Here is an 8,172-nt window from a genome sequence, read left to right as displayed (position 1 = left end):
ATTAAATTACTAAGCCAAGAAGAAAAAAAATGAAATATATCTAAACGTTTTTGTCCAAGATTTTATCAAACCCAAAAGGTCTCATGCAAAATTAGTTTGCTTAAAAAACACAATGTGTTCGAATTAAAAAGACAATAAATCTATTTTAAGTCTTTATCTTATGCTGGCAATTTAGACACGATACACGAATACATGACACGAACCTACACAATTTTTACAAGTATTAGGTATAGCCTTGACAAGTTTCGTGTACTAAGCAGATACACACGAATCAACCTGTTAATTTTCGTGTCTAAACAGGTAAAATACCCGTTTACCTGTTAAGTATCTGTAATACCTGATTAGATTTTTTTTCTATAAATAAAATTATATAATAATATAATATGTTATATACATAAATAGTTAACCCTAAATTTTTATACTAAACAATTGAACACAACACACAAACCCTTCTCCGATCTTCCCTCTCCGGATCTATGATAGTCTAGTGGTTTCCCTCCACATCTCCGGTAGTCACAGCCCTTCGATTCTCTAGTCTACCTCTCCACATCTCCGGATCTTCGGCAGTTCGGCCTCCTCGCAATTGCAGCAGGTCCGCTGGTATTAACATGTCTGTGTTGTATCGTGTATACCTGGTATTAACAGGTTCGTGTCCGGCTTTGGGATACAAGTACACGATAAGTTTTCGCGTCGTTTACATGTATATATGTTTCGTGTTCATACATTATCATGTTTGTGTCTTATTGTGTTTGGATATACACGATATACCAACCTAGTTTATCTCTATATTAATTTAGAAAATTTTTTCTAGAAGTGGGACTAATTTCAAACATTTAATCACAAGGGGCGTTGGGTATTATTTTTAATTACAAGAGGGGTTTTTGGGATTAGTATTGGCGAATAAAAGAGTAATAAGAGAATGTTAAACTTTATGTCAGATCAAGAGTTAATTTCCATTAATTGTGGCGAATAAGAGTTAATTGTCATCGCTAGTGGCGGATAAAAGTTAAATTGCCATTGCTAGTGGCGAATAAAAGTTAAATTGCAATTGCTAGTGGCGAATAAGTGGTTTACAATTTTGATCTCTCCTGCACCCCTATTATTCCCTTATTCGCCAATACTAATTCCGAAAACTCCTCTTATAAATAAAAGCAATACCCAACATCCCTTGTGATCAATTGTTTAAAATAAACACCACTTTTAAAAAATTCTAATTTAGAAGATATAAAAAAGAAACAGAAAAGAAACTAGTAAATAATATCCCTTTACCCGTGCTCTCGGTGGACCTTCCTTTCCTTTGTCTTGATTTTATCGCTTTCTCTTCTCATTTCTTGGATCTTCTTTGTGTCACAAAACCGTTACTCCAATATTATTCACTTTTCCCAACACTTTTTACTCAACATTTTCTTTTTCTACCAGTTGGGTCAGTGTTTTCATTCCTCTTTTTCTGCCTTCAAATCCACATTGAGTTTGTCAATCACTAGGTGGAACATTTGCACATAATCAAATATTTCGATCAAACGATGTCGTTGGCAGTCGACCAAGAACAAACCAAGAATGGTTTTGAAGAAACCAAGGAAGAAAAACATAGCATGAAGAGAGTTGGTAGTGAATCTTCAGTTTATGAAACTGAAGATGAAGGTGAAGAAGAAGTTGAGGATAATAATAATAATAATAATAATAATAATAATAATAATAATAATAATAATAATAATAATATTGAATTGGGTCCTCAGTGCACCCTCAAGTCACAACTTGAGAAAGACAAGGTAAACATTTTAAGTTTTAATATTTATAACGGAAGGGTACCAATACTGAAAACATGAAAAATGATACGATATTTGGTAAAAAATTCCCATCCTTAAATATAACCGCCATTAATCTTAAATTTCTTATCATGTTTTTCAAATGATTGTAGGATGATGAAAGCCTTAGAAAGTGGAAAGAGAAGCTTCTTGGAAATCTTGATATTAATGATGTTGGAGGTACTGTTTTGTTTTGGAATTTAACTTTGTTAAATTTGTATAAACATTTGTTATATTTGTATAAAAATTTGTTAATTTTGTTACATTTCTATAAAGTTTCGTTAATTTGTTCAATTTTGTTAAATCTGTATAAAAGTTTGTTAATTTTGTTATAGGAATTTGTAAATTTTCTTTAAATTTGTAATAAAAGTTTGTTAAACTTGTTACAGAATCACTTGAGCCAGAAGTGAAAATAACGAGCCTATCAATATTGTCTCCTGGGAGACCTGACATTGTTCTTGCTATACCCGAAGATGGAAAACCAAAAGGGTTATGGTTTACGTTGAAAGAAGGTTGTCGTTACAGTTTGCGGTTCAAGTTTCAAGTCGGGCATAACATTGTTTCGGGTTTAAAGTACACTAACAATGTTTGGAGAACCGGTGTAAGAGGTAAGTGTATAAACATGCGTACATATTGTTTTACTTTGATGTATAAGACGGTTATGTAACTGTTCTTGGTTTTAGTGGATAGAGTGAAACAAATGCTTGGAACGTTTAGTCCCCAACAAGAAGCATACACTTATGACATGCCTGAAGAAACTACACCTTTGACATGCCTGAAGAAACTACATCTTCTGGTTACTTTGCAAGAGGATCTTATTCTGCTAAAACAAAGGTAATGTAAAATATTTCAATATTTTGCTTCAACTTCTTAAATTTCAACTTTTGATTTTAAATTAATGAAAGATAATCTAAATTTCATAAATAATATCTTATAGGTTTAGGTAATTTTAGTAGACATTTTATTTATTTTGATAAAATTTAATGTAATTGCTTATTCATAATCCATTTCAAATTAACCCGAATTTGGCTCCTGGGCGACAATTCCCGGTCCGCCACTAGTTGATATATGGTTTGTTAGAAATTAGCATGCTGTGTCTAAATTTTGTTAGAAATCCAAAATGATTTTTATTGATTATATTTTGCTTCAATATATTAATAGCTTTGATATTTGCGAGATTTTACTAGTTATGACTGATTGGATTTAACTTTCAACGTTTGTTCTCAAACTAATAAACTTTAAATCCAAAATTTTGTTTTAAACAATGTTCGCCCTAACGAACTTTGGCCAACAATGAAAAGTATTTAAATTTTCACAAATAATATATTATAAAAAAAAAGTTTAATGCTACTATGTGTTAATGCAAATGTTTCAACCCGACTGGTTTTGAAGTGACCCATTTCATACCAAGCCTTGTTTTCAACCCCATTGATGAAAATTCTTGGATTCGTCAATGGTTGATAGTTGTTTGTTAGAAAGCGTGTTCTTGTATTTAAATTTTGTGTTAAAAGTTCAAAAAGATTTCTACTGATTGTCACAAAATATATATAATATTTGTGACTTTGTAGCCCAGCCAAACATGAATCATCGACACATGTTGAGCTTTTTTTATGTTTTGCTTTTTAAGTGAAGTCATCATTTTGCTGGCCCATGAGTTGAGGGGCAAATGATGCTGTCTTATTATCATTATCACTTCACACATAGTTTTTCTTTGTTTTCAGTTTGTTGATGATGACAACAAATGCTACTTGGAGATCAACTATTCGTTCGATATCCGGAAAGATTGGGCCAACTTTGAATAAACAAAAGCATAAATGACACAAAACTTTAGTCTTGAAGGTTCTTGTTATTGTTTAAATTTAGTGTGATGATGCCAACATTTATCTAGATTTGACTATAATGTGTTTTTGTTTAATATGTTGTATTGATATAGAGTTGGTGGTGGTTTGTACGTTGTAATCGTCTACATTCTTATGGGTTGGATCGTTGGGCCCTTATGTAGCTAATGGGCTATTGATTAGTTGTTTCATATCCATGGACGATGGGCCATTACAAGATAGTTGTGGCATTATACTATTGCAATCGGGTTTCATGTTTTCAATTCGGATCCAGGTCAATTTTTTGAGTTGTGTAATAACTTTTAGATTCAAGTATTTAGCTTATGCACGAAATTAATAATCGGATAAGTAAAAAAGCTTCTATCAAAGAACGACAAGTTATTATCTGTGAAAATTTGAAGAAAGAATTCGGTGTGTAGAAATCAGACACAATGATTTATTTATATAGGTGTCAAACCAACACACTGGTTCAGTTGAGCGTCGCCATGTTTCATAAACAGCTTTGGCAATTACATTAGTACGTATTAAAAATCCTATTATGTAGCAAACTCAGTAGCTCCCAAAGTATTAAGATTCCATCAAATTACAAGATGCATCGCAACACAGTTGCTACCACAGCACAAGGTTGATATTAAGCTTCAAAGTCGTTACCAAACATGCAGTCACTACCGATCTTCAATAAAATGTTGCTACTTAAGTACATAACTTTGAAGTTCATTTCCATATCATCCATTCTGACCTGATACAATTCCATTGAAGCACATTTAAGGAAAAATGAAAATTTTACCCAACCTCTTATGGTACCGAAGCCATAAAGGTTCCTAATATCATGATATGTTATTTTGAACAATTAAACGACATCTATATATGCAATGACTCGTGAGCTGCTTATTGCTAGTTCGGCAAGGTCTCCTTACGAGTTCAATCCTCTTACAATTGTAAGATGCTTACCATATTTATAGACTTTTGTACTTGCAAGGATTGAACCCGAACTCTTGAGGAAACCCTTATATGAAACCCCCTGTTGATCCCACCAAAGTAGCAATGACAAATATCATGATATGTGAGTTGTATAGATGTGAATACACACGTGGATCATCCCACCATGTTCCGTTAACCTTACATCATGAGTAGTTTATGGTTATGGCAAATAGCTTTTAGTTTTACCTTATTTTTATACCGTCTTTTTCTTCTTCTTAATATCAAAGAAATAAATAAAAAATTTTAATTGGATTTTTTACTTCCATTCGAAATAAAACAACAAACACAATGCTCAATGAAAAGATAACCTTGGATCTGAGCCCATCAATATATAAACAACGGGTTGTGGAAGACTAGCCCATTAAATGCTGGCTCAATTGGTTTGGGCTAACTACTTTCAAGCAACTATATTTCTCTGGTATAGGGTCCATGTCTGATTCTTGCATGGTTGCTCAAAAAGCTCGCGACTTGTAGTTCGCTTGATAAATGCTCGAATAAAACTAGTTAAAAAGAACTTGATTTGAAACGATCTGAGCCGAGCTGACTCATTTTTGTAACCGAGCCGAACTCGGCTTGCGTAATGGCTCAGCTTGTTGACTCGATCTTAGGCTCGTTTAAATTCGAACTCGAGCTCGAGTCTAGCCGAGCTGCCTCGTTTAATTTTGTGTTCGAGCTCGAACACACCCTAGTGTTGGTGCATAGATGTCAGTAGTTCATATGTATAAAGTCTGTAATCGAGTCCGTAATATTGTTTATGTAATTGTTTGTGTAACAGCGAAGTTGTTGACAAGTTCGCTTAGGCGAACTTGTTAACCAAGCGAAGTTGTTGACAAGTTCGCCTAGGCGAACTTGTTCAACGAGCGAAGTTATTGACAACTTCGCCTGAGGCGAAGTTGTCGTGTATTTAAGTAACCTACGGGTTACTGTTTAGAGTTCGGTTTTTGAGAGTTCGTTTTAGAGTTCGTGATAGTTGTGATCATTTCACGTGTCAGTGTCTGTAATAGACGTGGTTCGAGTTATAATATAACGTGGTTTCGTTTGTATCGTGTGTTCGTGTTTTACGTATTCTACGCTCGTATCTACCCACGCAGGGATTCCGCACCTGCGTAGATAGCGATATCCCGTGTACGATCTGTCCGGGAACCTACAATTGGTATCAGAGCTTCGGCTCGATTGTGTGGTTCGGGATTTCACGCGGGTGTAGAAAACGTCTCGTTTGACCTATTCGCGGGACGTGTTTTCGTTGATATTGTGTTTTACTCACCTTATACAGTCTTATTCAAGCCGTTACACCGACCGGAAACTGCTAAATCGTCGAAAACAGATCTGAATATTTTCAGTGTTCTTCGGGCGAAGTTGTTGTTCTTCAGGCGAAGTTGCCGTCACTGGAAGTAGGGTTTCGGCGAAGATATAAGGTTAAGCGAAGTTAACCACAACTTCGCCTACCTCATAAGTTCGCCTAAGCGAAGTTATCCTCAACTTCGCTTACCTCCTAAGTTCGCTTACCTTAAGCGAAGTTATTCTCAACTTCGCCAGGTCACGCGAATTTAAGAATTTTCCAGCGAAGTTAACACTTGAGCGAAGTTAGCCTTAACTTCGCCTATAGTACTGTTTGGAAGATTTTTTTTTTGAATTTTCGGGTTTTTCTTGTTTTCGCGAAGATGTCGCCGATTAACATCTCAGAGTTAGTCAAAATGGAAGTTGAAGCGGGATCGGCTACTAAGGCCCCAAGGTTGATGAAAGGAACTGACTTTGTGGCGTGGAAAGATAGATTCATTCAGTATATTAAATACCAGGATGCAAAGATGTGGGTGTGCATCCAGGATGGATATATTCCACCGACAATGGAATACGAAGGTAGGGATGTGATAAAGAAGTACAGCAAGATGGAGGAAGAAGAGAAGAAGATGTATGAGGCCGAGAGCAAGGCCCATGCCGCAATTACTATGGCTCTTCCTCAAGAGATTCTCCATACATTCCGGAAGTACACTTCTGCACGAGAGCTTTGGGATGCTCTTGAGAATAGATTCGAAGGGAACGTGGGTATTCATGCCTCGAAGATTAAGCTGTTAAAGACCCAGTTCTCTGTCTTCAAGTATTTGAAGAACGAATCGCTCGATGATATTATCACCCGATATTATCATCTGATGACAGAGCTGAACAACTATTCTATTGCTTACAGAGAGGAGGAAATAGTTGAGAAGCTTCTCGATGCTCTCCCACCGAAGTGGGAAATGTACACTGTTCTAATGAGGGAAGACAAAGACTTTCACAATTATGACTTGGAGACAGCAGTAAACAAGCTCAGAACCTTTGAGCTTAATATGGTTCGAAAAGAGACACCAACGGATCAGGTTCAAGACCCTGGTATGTATGGTGCCAAAGTTAACTCAGGCTCAAGTTCGAAGCCTGACTCTGCTGCTTACTACTCCAAAGGAGAGTCAGGTTCTGACTCTTCTCATGAAGGAAATGTGTCTGTAAACATGAACGGTGATGTTTGCTTTGTTGCTGGAGGATCAAGTGCTTCGAAACCTCAAGCATCCACAAGTAGTTTCTCTCCCAGTGCTTTAAGCAATAACTATTCCAAGATGCCAATGAGTGTCAAATCTGCTGAAGAGCAGTTTGCAGTCTATGCATCTTTTATTGCTTCTTACGAGAACTACATACAAGGGAAGATTGTGGACCCTGCTGTTTTGGAAGAAGACTATGACCAGATCGATCCTGATGATCTGGAGGAGATGGATCTGCAGTGGCAGATGGCGATGATAGTCAGAAGAGTGAAGCGTTTCATGAAGAAGACTGGCAGAAAGTTCGTAGGTGGAAAGCCAGGATTTGACAAGTCAAGGGTGAGGTGTTACAATTGCCAACAGAATGGACACTTTGCAAAAGAGTGCACTAATGCACGGGTAGAACGTAGTCAGGGGAGGACTACACAGCAAAGTGGAAATAACAATGGGAATAGAGCCATGATGTCTAATGCTGGTGAATACAACTGGAATATGTTCTCTGGAGAACTCTTTGAGCAAGCTCACATGGCGAAGGTTGCAGCTGAAGAATGTGTGAAAGCTGCTGAAAATGAAAAAGCCTTCATGGCTGATGATCAGAACACCGAGGTATGTACTAAACCTATCTGTACTAAGTGTGAGAACTTGTCTGAACAGCTTGCAACAATTACTGATCAGTATGTTAAATTGGATGCCGAATTTAAAACCTTGAAAGAAGATCATCACTTCACAAAAACAAGAGAAAATAATTATAGAATAAAAATTAAAGCGTGTGAAAAGGACGTTAAAAGTTTAAAAACAAAATTAGCTGAAAAAATTGATGTGATCGATCTAAGCTACGAGGTTTTAGAAGAGAAAACCAAGTTAATTGCTGAAAAAGAAAAACAGATTGCTGACCACCAGGTAAAAGTGGTGGAACTAAATAGGAAACTGGAGCAATTCCGAAATTCCTCTGCTATTCTTGATCACCTCGTCAGTGATCAAGGCTCCTCACCTAAGAGGGGAGGAATTGGTTACCATGAGGTTCCACCACCATATAACCAT

The 8,172-nt window shown here is 36.3% G+C and overlaps 1 pseudogene across 1 annotated transcript; it reads left to right on the top strand.

Annotated features, from left to right (window-relative positions):
- Positions 1 to 1,245: 1,245 nt before the first annotated feature.
- LOC143568548 (rho GDP-dissociation inhibitor 1-like) lies at positions 1,246 to 3,674 on the top strand (annotated as a pseudogene). The gene is made up of 5 exons (XR_013141588.1): positions 1,246 to 1,769; positions 1,919 to 1,985; positions 2,195 to 2,413; positions 2,489 to 2,639; positions 3,527 to 3,674. The product of XR_013141588.1 is annotated as a rho GDP-dissociation inhibitor 1-like (transcript).
- Positions 3,675 to 8,172: the final 4,498 nt, after the last annotated feature.

Source organism: Bidens hawaiensis, unplaced genomic scaffold (genome assembly GCF_021521415.1).
Source record: "Bidens hawaiensis isolate Kalapana, Puna unplaced genomic scaffold, B.hawaiensis_p1.1 tig00024005_1, whole genome shotgun sequence".
NCBI lineage: Eukaryota > Viridiplantae > Streptophyta > Magnoliopsida > Asterales > Asteraceae > Bidens > Bidens hawaiensis.
The sequence above is the reverse complement of the archived record's forward strand: the minus strand, read 5'-3'. Positions and strand labels throughout refer to the sequence as shown.